This window comes from Rosa rugosa, chromosome 1, assembly GCF_958449725.1.
Source record: "Rosa rugosa chromosome 1, drRosRugo1.1, whole genome shotgun sequence".
NCBI classification, from domain to species: Eukaryota; Viridiplantae; Streptophyta; class Magnoliopsida; order Rosales; family Rosaceae; genus Rosa; species Rosa rugosa.
In genome coordinates, this window is record NC_084820.1 from 33,475,484 (window position 1) to 33,490,263 (window position 14,780).

Below are 14,780 nucleotides of genomic sequence, written 5' to 3' on the forward strand. Positions count from 1 at the left end.
GACCTGTGGAAGCTTGGAGACGTCCTTAGAACGTTCATGAAGTGTCTAGAAGTCTCAAGAAGATCATATGCCGTGCACATGGAAGAGGAAGCAACAAAGAATTCGGATTTCAAAGCAATGCGGAGTTTGGATTTCTAGTTGAGTTTGGATTGGATTTTCCGTGAGATTCTTGAAGGTTCTAGGAAGTTCTTGACGTTTTATCTTCAATTATGACATGGAAGACATGTGAGAGGCGTGTGATGTGAAGGAAAACCGAATTGGACTTGAGTTATGGTTTAAAAGTTGAATCCATTACAGATTCGGAAAACTGCCTGTGCAGATCAGTCAACTTCAACGGAGTTTCCACGAATCTCTCAGAGCTCATAAAATTATGATCTTTATATGGTTGGAAAGCTACGGATGTCTAGTTTCCAGAGATTTTTACGGTTTGTCAATAGAAATTTTCTAGAGGAAGTTATGGCCGTTTTAGTGCACTGAGGTCAATCCTGCCGGAAATCTGTTTTGTGCCAAAGAAGTCCTAAATCAACACAACTTTGGAGAAACCAAGTAGAAACGAATTGGGAGTGCCTTGAGACATTCTCCTATATATACCTTGTGTATTAGACGTCCAGGGGTTACACATTATTCTCCACAATTTCGGTTCTCACCGGTTTGCTCTTGAGTTTCAGGTTTTCGCATCTTGCAAGTTCTAGCCGTGCCATCCTCCACCTTTGCCGTGATCTTCACCTTGTGTTGCTGCCTTGGATCTGCTTTGGACCTTGGGACATAGTCAAGGGTTGTCCACACCATCTTTCATATGTATTCTTCTCGGTTTTATGACTTGTTAGATAGAAATTTCTGTTTTGATTTTCTTTGTGTAAAACCGAAACTATGAGTTAACTTTCTGATTTTTGGATGCAATTTGGATGATCTTTTCAATGATTGATTGGTTTATGTGTCTTTGATTCTTGTTGGTTGCCGAATATATGGAATGATAATCTGGTTTTGTTTTATAGATAACTTTTGCATGTTCTTGTTCTTTGGTTCGAAACTTAGGATGATTGCATGTAATTGGAGCTAGTAATTAGGTTAAACGCTTTGTGACCCTAATTCAACATAGTAGTAAAGGCTTTGTACAAAGGTCAAAATCAGATTATGCATGTAATGAAAAGATTCGCTTCGAGTACTTGAATTTGCATGTTTATTGACTAAACTTTCACTTGCTCTTAATGATTTGAACGCATGAGATTATGAGTCACTTCGATTGTGTGATACTTGCGTTTGGAATATGTTGGTTTGGCGCTTCGTCGATCAATTGTGTAAAGGGAAGTCATATAAGGGACATTGGGCGCTTGTAACTATGTTTCTTGGTTGATATCTTTCCATGGTAATTAACAAGATAAAGGGATGCATGAATATGTTAATCTTGATGAGTTCTTGATAAATTGTTTTCCAAAAGTTCTTCTTTTCCCACCTATGTAAATAAAAACGTTTTTACTCTTTTATTTCTTTTCTGAAAATTTATGTTTTCAATCTTCAAAACCCCCCTATCTTTAATGTTTCGTGTTTTTGTATAGTTGTAAATATATAAAATCGGTTTTAGGTTTCTTAGGATACATGTTAACTTAGTTGTTAAGTAAATAATCTGAAAATTTGTTTTAAAATTTGTGAATAGTGTCTCCGTGAATAGTAAATGTGTGTTAGTGTTTTCTAGGATTTATTTTGGTGGTTTTTAGGAAATTGTTTTGTGTTTTTTAGGAATTGCTAAAAAATAGGGATTTCTTTGGTGTTTTTTAGGAATTGTGTTTCTTAGGGATTTTTGGTGGTGTTCTTTAGGGATTTTTGTTTCCTTGTTGTATATGGATTCCCTATGTGATATGGATTTGTAAAATGTATTTAAGTAGGAGTACGTAGGATTTCCAAAACTCATTCTAACTTAGTTTTCTCTCTTCTTTTCGAATTCTATGTCTATATATACTTGTATATTTCGTTGGTTTCTCATTCCTTGCTCTCTAATTCGTGTGATACATGTATGTGTTCTCTCTAGCCTTTGTTTGTTTCGAATTTTATGCATGTTTGTATGTGTTTAACTTCTAATTTTTGTATAACTTGTATGTTGTGTTCTTAATTTCGAAAACTTGTATATTCTTAACTTTGCACTACACCAATTTCGGAATCAGACAACACATATCAGACGACAGCAAACATTTTAACTGTCGTCTGATTTAATCAGACGACAGCAAGAAATATTATGTCGTCTGAGTTTTCGAATTAGACAACAGTTTTTTCTTGGCTCTTGTGCAATAGCATTTCAGACAATGGTTTATTTTTTTGATGTTGTCTGAATGAATTAATTCAGACAACAGTTATTATGTGATGTTGTCCAATGTTCATTTATACAATGGTTGATTTTTGCTGTTGTCTGAATGGATCAATTCAGACAACAGTTATTATTTCAATGTTGTCCAAGGTTTATTCAGACAATGGTTGATTTTTGATGTTGTCTGAATGGATCAATTCAGACAACAGTTATTATTTCAATGTTGTCCAAGGTTTATTCAGACAATGGTTGATTTTTGATGTTGTGTGATTGTTCAATCACACAACTGTTATTCATTGTCTGTTGTTCAATAACTTTTAAGTCAATACTTGCTAAAATTCTATTGTCTGATTTGGTTTCACACAACTGTTTTTATTCATCTGTTGTCACATTATCTTCAGACAATGCACCCTAAATGCTGTTGTCTGAAGTTAGATTCCCCTAGGCCTCATCATATGGCCCTTGGGCCCTAAGCCCGCCCGGCCCGACCCTTTTTTATTTAGGGTAGGGTATGGGTCACACAAATAAAGCCCGGCCCTACCCTACGGCCCAGCCCGATTGAGACCGTAAGGGCTAGGCCCGGCCCGGCCCTTAAAGCCCGGCCCTAAAATTTATATTTTATTTTTGTTATTTTCTATTACATGTGTTATATGTATAAAACTATGGAAGTGTAGAAAATTATTTCAATCTGCCATATTAGGAAATGAGTCTTTTAAATTGAGCCATATTTTGAGAAGAAAAAAATAATTTTTTTTTAAAGAATTAACCGTTAATTCGGCAAAAACGCCGCCGTTTTAATATAATCTTATGGGTATTTTAATATTTACCAATAATTACTGTTAACTAATTAACTGTAATAATTACAAAACTATTATTTCAAATTGGACAATATATTCATGTAATACCAATTTTGAAATAAATTAAATCAAGTAATCAACATAACTAAAAATAATCAATTGGTCGAGTTGAAACCTTTTTACCAATGTAATGTTAACTTCTTAATGAGCAAAATGGGGGACGAAATAGAATTTTTTAAAATGCACCGCTGGATGTTATTTGCATATGAATATATGTTAGTGGTAGAAATTTCAGCAATTTTCTCCTTCTTTTGGACCTCGATCTACCCGGTCAACTCAATACCCTAAATAGAACATAAAACAAATATGCTCTTAACCGGTCCTTGGCAATTCACTTTTTTCGATCTTTCAGCTCCCACACTCTCATGGGTAGGGGGTCTACTTATGGATGTCAAAATTCCGCAACGTTTGTCCGCGCATGGTGCCGCTCCCCTTAGGGAAGTTTGCTTGTGCAAAGCGTTGACCGCTCCGTTAGGTGCCTTATTCACGGCGGATCGGCCTAATTTCTTTACACAATACCTATCACTATTGTATAAACATATAAGAATTTTCCGATTGATCGATTTTCATTTCAAAATTTTTGGATCGCACATAATCCTTATATGTCTTGTAATGTAGTATAACTAGTTTATTAGGCTTGTTACCCTCCATGAGCAAAATGGGGGACGAAATGGAATTTTTTAAAATGCACCGCTGGATGTTATTTGCATATGAATATATGTTAGTGGTAGAAATTTCAGCAATTTTCTCCTTCTTTTGGACCTCGATCTACCCGGTCAACTCAATACCCTAAATAGAACATAAAACAAATATGCTCTTAACCGGTCCTTGGCAATTCACTTTTTTCGATCTTTCAGCTCCCACACTCTCATGGGTAGGGGGTCTACTTATGGATGTCAAAATTCCGCAACGTTTGTCCGCGCATGGTGCCGCTCCCCTTAGGGAAGTTTGCTTGTGCAAAGCGTTGACCGCTCCGTTAGGTGCCTTATTCACGGCGGATCGGCCTAATTTCTTTACACAATACCTATCACTATTGTATAAACATATAAGAATTTTCCGATTGATCGATTTTCATTTCAAAATTTTTGGATCGCACATAATCCTTATATGTCTTGTAATGTAGTATAACTAGTTTATTAGGCTTGTTACCCTCCATGAGCAAAATGGGGGACGAAATGGAATTTTTTAAAATGAACCGCTGGATGTTGTTTTCATATGAATATATGTTAGTGGTATAAATTTCAGCAATTTCCGCATTCGGTTGGACCTCGATCTACCCGGTCAACTCAATACCCTAAATAGAACATAAAACAAATATGCTCTTAACCGGTCCTTGGCAATTCACTTTTTTCGATCTTTCAGCTCCCACACTCTCATGGGTAGGGGGTCTACTTACGGATGTCAAAATCCCGCAACGTTTGTCCGCGCATGGTGCCGCTCCCCTTAGGGAAGTTTGCTTGTGCAAAGTGTTGACCGCTCCGTTAGGTGCCTTATTCAAGGCGGATCGGTCTAATTTCTTTACACAATACCTATCACTATTGTATAAACATATAAGAATTTTCCGATTGATCGATTTTCATTTCAAAATTTTTGGATCTCACATAATCCTTATGTCTTGTAATGTAGTATAACTAGTTTATAGGCTTGTTACCCTCCATGAGCAAAATGGGGGACGAAATGGAATTTTTTAAAATTAACCACTGGATGTTGTTTGCATATGAATATATGTTAGTGGTAGAAATTTCAACAATTTCCGCATTCGGTTGGACCTCGATCTACCCGGTCAACTCAATACCCTAAATAGAACATAAAACAAATATGCTCTTAACCGGTCCTTGGCAATTCACTTTTTTCGATCTTTCAGCTCTCACACTCTCATGGGTAGGGGGTCTACTTATGGATGTCAAAATTCCGCAACGTTTGTCCGCGCATGGTGCCGCTCCCCTTAGGGAAGTTTGCTTGTGCAAAGCGTTGACCGCTCCGTTAGGTGCCTTATTCACGGCGGATCGGTCTAATTTCTTTACACAATACCTATCACTATTGTATAAACATATAAGAATTTTCCGATTAATCGATTTTCATTTCAAAATTTTTGGATCGCACATAATCCTTATATGTTTTGTAATGTAGTATAACTAGTTTATTAGGCTTGTTACCCTCCATGAGCAAAATGGGGGACGAAATGGAATTTTTTAAAATGAACCGCTGGATGTTATTTTCATATGAATATATGTTAGTGGTAGAAATTTCAGCAATTTCCGCCTTCGTTTGGACCTCGATCTACCCGGTCAACTCAATACCCTAAATAGAACATAAAACAAATATGCTTTTAACCGGTCCTTGGAAATTCACTTTTTTCATATTTCAGCTCCCACACTCTCATGGGTAGGGGGTCTACTTATGGATGTCAAAATTCCGCAACGTTTGTCCGCGCATGGTGCCGCTCCCCTTAGGGAAGTTTGCTTATGCAAAGCGTTGACCGCTCCGTTAGGTGCCTTATTCACGGCGGATCGGTTTAATTTCTTTACACAATACCTATCACTATTGTATAAACATATAAGAATTTTCCGATTGATCGATTTTCATTTCAAAAATTTTGGATCGCACATAATCCTTATATGTTTTGTAATGTAGTATAACTAGTTTATTAGGCTTGCTACCCTCCATGAGCAAAATGGGGGACGAAATGGAATTTTTTAAAATGAACCGCTGGATGTTATTTTCATATGAATATATGTTAGTGGTAGAAATTTCAGCAATTTCCGCCTTCGTTTGGACCTCGATCTACCCGGTCAACTCAATACCCTAAATAGAACATAAAACAAATATGCTTTTAACCGGTCCTTGGAAATTCACTTTTTTCAATATTTCAGCTCCCACACTCTCATGGGTAGGGGGTCTACTTATGGATGTCAAAATTCCGCAACGTTTGTCCGCGCATGGTGCCGCTCCCCTTAGGGAAGTTTGCTTGTGCAAAGCGTTGACCGCTCCGTTAGGTGCCTTATTCACGGCGGATCGGCCTAATTTCTTTACACAATACCTATCACTATTGTATAAACATATAAGAATTTTCCGATTGATCGATTTTCATTACAAAATTTTTGGATCGCACATAATCCTTATATGTCTTGTAATGTAGTATAACTAGTTTATTAGGCTTGTTACCCTCCATGAGCAAAATGGGGGACGAAATGGAATTTTTTAAAATGCACCGCTGGATGTTATTTGCATATGAATATATGTTAGTGGTAAAAATTTCAGCAATTTCCGCCTTCGTTTGGACCTCGATCTACCCGGTCAACTCAATACCCTAAATAGAACATAAAACAAATATGCTCTTAACCGGTCGTTTGGACCTCTGATATGTATTTACTCCTTTCACTACCAGAAAACTTCTCTTTTACGAAGCGCAATTTACGGCGTGTATTCCTTGCACGCCGTAAAAGACTATCTTTTACGGCGTGTTTTTTTGTGCGCTGTAAAAGACTTATCTTTATGATCTTTTACGGCGTTCAATTCGTGTGCGCCGTAAATTTCACAATACATTTACAGCGCATATTCTATGTGCGCCGTAAAAGACTTATCTTTATGATCTTTTACGGCGTGTTTTTAATGTGCGCCGTAAAAGACTTTCCAATTTAATCTTTTACGGCGCGTTTTTAATGTGCCCCGTAAATGCCAAAAAAATTTGAAGACCCCGCTATTATTTTTGGCTCAAATTCTAATTTCCCTCTTTTTGAAGTTTGCTATGAAAACCCACGAGATTGAGCTGAAAAAAGAAATGAAAAAAACTCTCCCAAAGCCCGTCTCTCTCGTCCTCCCTCTCTATCCATCATAGCAAACACCCAAATTCACCTACCCATGTAATCCTCGGATCTTCCACCTTCGAATTTCCGATGGCGTTTCCCTACACAAACCTCATGCTCGCTCTCTCTCTCTCTCTCTCTCTCTCTCTACCTCTCCCTCGCCCTCTCCGCCTTCATCCTCGCTGAATGCCGTCCCATTGGTGTAAAGGAATCTGGTCATCAGGTGAGTGAGTACTTCTCTCACATCTCCCCCAAAACTCAATTGGAGCTTGTTTCTGATTTTTTTTTCAAATTCCTTCAGATCTGAGGAAGAATGTGCATCTGGTGTTGAAGAAGTGTGAGAGCCCATCACCACGGTCACCTCCTCGGACTCGACCTTGGCCGTAATGGTCGTCGCCCATTTCCTCATCTCCGCCTGTGCAGGTAACTATTTGATTCTTATTCTGATACTTTCAGCGTCTCTCTCTGTTGCGGCCACCAAGATGAAGGCTTTTCTCTGTTCGATTTCTCCTCTCTCTCTCTCCTCTTCCTGGGTATCGCTGATCTAACCTCCTTCGTTTGTGTTTTGCAGTTCAACATCGCCAACCTCACCACCGGTTGCCAGAAGAAGTTGGAGATCGATGACGACCATAAACTGTAATGTTTTTATCGATTTCGGTTTTGTGTGAAATGGCTTTCTTGTTTACATCATTCATTTCCAGTATTAATTTTAGTTTTCTGTAGCCATTGTGTTTATAGTTTCAAGAGGCTTTTGTGTTTGGCTAAGTGATATGCTCTTCATAGTTTGATATTAGCTTTGTGTATCAAATTCGTTGTAGAATTAAGAGTTATACTGTTATGTTTTAAACAAGCTTTCATGCATGTTTAATTTATAATCTTGTACACGGATTAGCAAATTTTTATATGTATATAGTTGTGAATGGGCTATGATGTTTATAAAGATGTGTACTTTCTTGTTTATATAAATGTTCATACTTATGTTCTGGATGCAGGAGTGCCTCTTCTGACAAGAGGAACTCACAGGAATTGAGTGGAGATGCCTTTGGAGAGGTATGAAACCTGCCATTGTTTTGTCATTTGAATGACCCTTGTTTGAGTTCTCTATCTTGAAAGACTTTAAATTGTGAAACAGGAATTTAAGGGATATGTCTTTAAGATTATGGGAGGCTGTGTGACAAGCGAGGGTTCATGAACATACAAGTCTTTTTTGGATATGATGCAGAGAAAATGAGCAGTTACTGACCTAAACATACAAGCTTGTTATGCTTTCAATGATTTGTGTACTAGGGTGCATTATTGGACAAACTGATAGCTGAAAAACTTTTGGCAATAAAGGATTGCAGGCTATTGGTCCCAGTGATACTAATTCATATTTGTAGAGCACCGAAGGGTGGAATTTTACAAAGTGAAAAGTCATTGCTTATAATTGATCTTTTTCAATTGCTTTTGTGCATGTTCCAATCTTGTGGCATATTGATGGTTCTGTGATTGTTGTTTTTGAACTGTACTGCTTTCCTATGTGTGCAGCTAGTAACCGATTCAGTTTGTACATTGCAGGTAACCTTATAAACTCAGTCTAAATACATGTTTCATGAACTGACTTCTAACTTTCAGGCGTGATGGTTTTTTCATGTTAAAGGTTCTTAGTCAAGATGACACTCCCTTTCTCTACATTGTCGTATTCGGGGAGGGAGTAGTGAATGATGCTACCTCTATCGTGCTCTTCAATGCAGTACAATCACTAGACGTGAGCAACGTCAGCGGTCTTACAGCCTTGAAATTGTTAGGCACCTTTCTTTACCTCTTCTTCACCAGCACTCTTCTTTGTATAGCAGTAAGTTGTAGAATATTGGATGAGCATCACCGACACACATATGACATGCCCAACAGTTTGCTTACACGCAAACAAACTATGGTCATTACTATTGACCGCATGATACATACACTTTCATGCACCCCCACTTGCTTGCTTTAGTGCTCTATTCACTCCCACAGAACCCTAGACTTTTGACTTTTCTATGCCCAAGTATATCCTTGCATCATAACTGATGCCTTAAACTTTAGCACGTGGTATCATGTGTACTTGCCACGATTATACTATCATGCATACGGTGGTGGCAATCAAACATATTGGACAAATTTTCAGAGTGACCAAGTCATAGTATGTATCCCTTACAGTCATTAAATTCATATTGGCTCTAATGCCTACATATGCATGGATATATATGAACTTACTTTCCTGCTCTTACATAATTGATTGCTCATATAAACTTGGCATGTCACAAGGCCATACATGGCCATGCGTCAATTATGGCTACACACATATACCATGTATCCATGACTCTTATTCTTCCAGCAAGAATAAGTAAAAATTTTCACACTTTCAAGTGCTTACTAAGAGCATACGGTTGCAGTAGTTGTTTAGTTTACCAGTCAATTTGACATTCATAATGGATGTACATAATTAAATGTCAGTCATCGTAACTATTACTTGACTTCCACATTTTGCTTTATTAATTCATTATTTAATAAGTTTGTCTTGCGCATGCTTTTACAAATCTTGTACAAATCATTCTTTCATTCTAAGGAAATTCAACTATTTCTATTGAGCATTTAACTACTTGCAAAGAGTACCTTGACTACGAGTTGATACACATTATCAGAACACCTTATCCGTCAAAGCAATGGAGCGTCATGCTTGGACAACTTCAACATGATTTGGTACTTATATGTTTACTCAAATTTCAATCTACTCCAAATCAGCATAAGATAAGTTTTATTTTACACTCTTTCAATTTGAGCTAATGCAATGCTTTATATGCTTCGATAACGATTTCTATAATCTAAGCATATGCCTACAAAATGTGATAAATTCGGTATCATACCTATTATGCTTACATACTTAATGTCAAACGTTAATTTAATTGACTATCAATTAAAATTGCTACATATATACATATGGCACTAAATTAGTGTCAAATACGGTACTTAAAATCCTCGCCCCGAGCGAGGTACCCTCAAGGGGTAAGTCAAGGTCAAATGCTTGTATAAATCTCCTCCTATCATGCGAGGCTAATATCGTCATTCTACCCGGAGCCACGCCACAGGGTACCGGAAGCCAAAGCCACCGGACACCCCAACGGGGTTACGATGCTCAAAGCCATAATTCTACCCGGGGCCATGCCACCGGGTACCGGGGCCCAGGGCCACCTGTTACCCCAAAGGGGTTACATCATTCTACCCGGGGCCACGCCACCGGGTAAAGGAGGCCTACCGGCCCTCATTCAACCCCATTGGGTTAAGGAGGCTCAAGTCCTCACGTGACTCCACCGGGCCACGCTGTTCAAGCCCTCATGCTACCCCATCGGGTACGAGAGGCATCAAGCCCTCATGCTACCCTATCGGATACGAGAGGCATCAAGCCCTCATGCTACCCCATCGGGTACGAGAGGCATCAAGCCCTCACTACCCCATCAAGCCCTCATGCTACCCTATCGGGTACTAGAGGCATCAAGCCCTCATGCTACCCTATCGGGTACGAGAGGCATCAAGCCCTCATGCTACCCCATCGGGTACGAGAGGCATCTAGCCCTCATGCTACCCTATCGGGTACTAGAGGCATCAAGCCCTCATGCTACCCTATCGGGTACGAGAGGCATCAAGCCCTCATGCTACCCTATCGGGTACGAGAGGCATCAAGCCCTCATGCTACCCCATCGGGTACGAGAGGCATCAAGCCCTCACTACCCCATCAAGCCCTCATGCTACCCTATCGGGTACTAGAGGCATCAAGCCCTCATGCTACCCTATCGGGTACGAGAGGCTGATAGCCCTCATGCTACCCCATCGGGTACGAGAGGCATCAAGCCCTCATTCTACCCTTCCGGGTATCAGAGGCATCAAGCCCTCATGCTACCCTATCGGGTACTAGAGGCATCAAGACCTCATGCTACCCCATCGGGTACTAGAAGCTCCAGTCCTCATTCTACCCTTCCGGGTATCAGAGGCTCCAGTCCTCATTCTACCCTTCCGGGTATCAGAGGCTCAAGTCCTCATTCTACCCTTCCGGGTATCAGAGGCTCCAGTCCTCAATCTACCCTTCCGGGTACCAGAAGCTCAAATCCTCATTCTACCCTTCCGGGTATCAGAGGCTCAAGTCCTCATTCTACCCTTCTGGGTATCAGAGGCTACAATCCTCAATCTACCCTTCCGGGTATCAGAGAGCCAAATCCTCATTCTACCCCATCGGGTACCATAGACTCAAGCCCTCAGAAAACCCCACTTGGTACCGAAGGCGGGGTAAGCCAAGGTCCAGTCCCTTGCTTTTGAGTCATCTCACCTCCCGAGCATTCTCTACACTTGGGGGACTTATTCATACCACTTATCACAAGTGGAGGTAGTTCCCGACCGGGACTATCATTGAGCTTCATGCTCATACTTTTCGTGCTACGGTCTATTAATGGAAATATTGAAATTTTTCCCCTATTGTTGGTCGCAACAATTAAATTTCTTTTACATCCCATTAATAAGACCATCGGACAAAACTCCCACAACCTATCATCCGCTCAACATGAGCGAGCTCAATTCTTACATTCCCGTTACACATGAGCCAAACAACCGGGTTATGGCTTATACGTTCGGGTTAAGTAAGTTAGAGATCCTTCCTCTAACCTATACTTGGGGGACTATCATGGTCACGCCATAGTCTCGCTAGTATTGTCAATATATACTACGATGCCGGAACTCTTTGCTCAACCTCACCGGTATCGTCGAACATAACTCAAGTCCTAAACTTCGATTGTACTAACTACGTGACTTGGGGGACTCAGCGAGTAATAACACTCCCGATCCTAACACATGTATCATATGCATACAACATATACATATCATTATGTGTCATCGCGTTCATCACATATCTATGCATCATATGCACTTTGTATGCTGTCACAGTCACATACATTTTTCGACTTATACGTCGTATGTCAAACATTACATAATACGTGTATACACACATTGTGTAATATGCATCTCACATAAACATTCATGCACCTCGATGCATTTGACTCAAATGTCACTTAGATTGCCCTAGCGCAATCAATATGTATTTTGTACACTCTTATCTTATTTGCAGGTACTAGCGTGATGAGGGCCCCATGGCACCAACATACCCGTAGAGTCCCTTCTTACTTACGGAGTTGGGGGACTAGTATGGGTATAGCGTTCAACGAGGTCATCACTCATACTTGGCGGCATCACATTTAAACTCCCCAACCAAGAAGCGCCTCTTACTCGGGGACTTGGGGGACTTGTTGATATCACTTATATTACATACCGCCAAGCATAATCAACGACCTCATAGGTGGGCCCCGCGGCATGGCTAGTCCCGCCTACAACATGCATCCGGTAGTCCGACACCCGAGCCACCTCGCTATGGTGGAGGTCGGCGGGTACCTTGCTAGGAGGCCACCCTCCCATGCTCTCCAAGAGGCTTCAAGAGAAGCATATATGTATTATTGTCCCACATCGAGGATATGTAAATAGAGTGGGACTTCCCTTAGCTATAAAGGGAAGTCCTCCCCTTCTTAGATATGAGGGATCCATGATCCCCTCACTTGTATCACTATCAAAGGCTACTTGGCCTCACTACATAGTAAAATATCTAAGTGGACGTAGCCTTGCCTCAAGGGCAAGGTGAACCACTATACATGCTTGTGTCCCTCTCTCTCTCTCCCTCTCATGATCCACACTTAGTCTCGTTCCGTATTCTTCAGTAGAAACACATGAACTGACTTCTAACTTTCAGGCGTGATGGTTTTTTCATGTTAAAGGTTCTTAGTCAAGATGACACTCCCTTTCTCTACATTGTCGTATTCGGGGAGGGAGTAGTGAATGATGCTACCTCTATCGTGCTCTTCAATGCAGTACAATCACTAGACGTGAGCAACGTCAGCGGTCTTACAGCCTTGAAATTGTTAGGCACCTTTCTTTACCTCTTCTTCACCAGCACTCTTCTTTGTATAGCAGTAAGTTGTAGAATATTGGTTATTTTGCTTATACCTTGCTTTGAGAACTCACTTTGGACTAAATCATGAAATAAAGCTCAATTTTCTACTATTGATGTTATGATTGGGAGAAAATTGAGCGCTTATTACTAAGTTTGGGATGTTCTAACTTGCTTCGTTACTATGTTTCAGGCTGGTCTTATAAGCGCTTATATTAGGGCTGGCAAATTCTACCGATCCAAACCAACCAACCGATTACCACCCGAACCAACAATGTTGGTAACCAACTATGTCGGTAACCGAAGTCTTGGTACGGTACAACCGTACCGATTTCCAGATAATGGTACGGTAATGGTATTGATTTTCATATATACACGGTATACCGTACCGTACCGAACTCATGTATAATACTCCTATTTTATTAATTTTTTATTCTTCTCTTCTTTCTGACGGGTCTTCTCTCCTCTTTCTTCTTTCTTCTTTCTTCTTTCTTCTTTCTTCTTTCTTTTGCCATCTCTTTCTGTCACTTCTTGTCTCCTCTTTAGTTTTTTAATTCTTCTCTTCTCTTTCTTCTTTTTTATTCTTCTCTCTTCTCTTTCTTCTTTCTTCTTTCTTCTTCCTTCTTCTTTCTTTCCCCGTCTCTTCTGTCTCTCTTCTTCTTCTTGAAAAATAGCAACCTGTAAAGTGCTTCTCTCTGCTCTCTTCCCAGAATCTGATTCAAACTCGGCTTCTCTCTGCTCTCTTCCCAGAATCTGTAAAGTGCTTCAAGTAAGTTTCTTTTCTTGCTTATGTTAATTTTCTTTACTGGGAAGAAAAATCTGGTTTTGGGTGTAGTTGGTGTTGAATAAAGTCTGAAACTTTTGTTTGATTTTAGTAGAGATTGCAGATCCGAGGTTGCTTCTTCCTTCACCACAATCACTCTTCCATCACTGTGTGTGGTATGGAGACTGGAGAGACCCATAACCATGTGGGTGGAAAAGTTCTCAGAAGGAGAAAACAGAAGAAGAAGGGATCGGTGATGTACTCGTTTGTGGCCCAATGTCAAACTCGGTTACAAGCCCAACCGTACCGAACCGACCGATTAAATCGGTATACCGACTTCTCGGTATACCGGATTTTGTGGCCGGTAGTGGTAGAGTTTTTTGCATACCAGTATAAGTTGGTACGGTACATGGTATCGGCCCGTAAGCTTCGGTACCGAACCGAACCCAGCCCTAGCTTATATCATAAAAACACTCTACTTTGGAAGGTATGAGGGAACACTTCTGGAATGTTGACCCATTATTTGGTGCTGCATTCATTTCTGTATGTATAAACTATATATATTCCAGGACTAGTAGTCACTTATGGTCCAGTGGTGTACATACCGGATATCCTAGCTTTATGTTACAAAGTCCTAGCAATAATTCCTGCACATTAACTATGCCTTTTGTTTCAGTGGCAGCGACGATCCGAATTGTTCTACACCCAAAAGGATGTTGATGTTGTGAGGTCAGAGTGGGCTAAGTTTGTGATGAAGTATCATATTGCATAGCTGTGATGGTTGTTCAAGGCAGGGCTCTTATTTTGGTATTTTGATCACCTGCCTCCTGCTAGCTGGTTTAAGTTTTTGCTTTAGTTATAGGCATGGTTAATGCGCAGTTGAAGGCATTTTTGTTTTGGTATTTTGATGAGCCTCCTGCTAGCTAGTTTTAGTTTTAGGCATAGTAAATGCGCAGTTGAAGGTATTTTTGTTTTGGTATTTTGATGAGCCTCCTGCTAGCTAGTTTTAGTTTTTGCTTTAGTTATAGGCATGGTTAATGCAATGTGGACGCGT

The 14,780-nt window shown here is 40.1% G+C and overlaps 1 long non-coding RNA gene across 1 annotated transcript; it reads left to right on the forward strand.

Moving 5' to 3' along the window:
• Window positions 1-13,356: 13,356 nt before the first annotated feature.
• LOC133735692 (uncharacterized) lies at window positions 13,357-14,580 on the forward strand. Its single transcript, XR_009859216.1, has 3 exons — window positions 13,357-13,732; window positions 13,839-14,213; window positions 14,403-14,580. It is a non-coding gene; the product is annotated as an uncharacterized LOC133735692 (long non-coding RNA).
• Window positions 14,581-14,780: the final 200 nt, after the last annotated feature.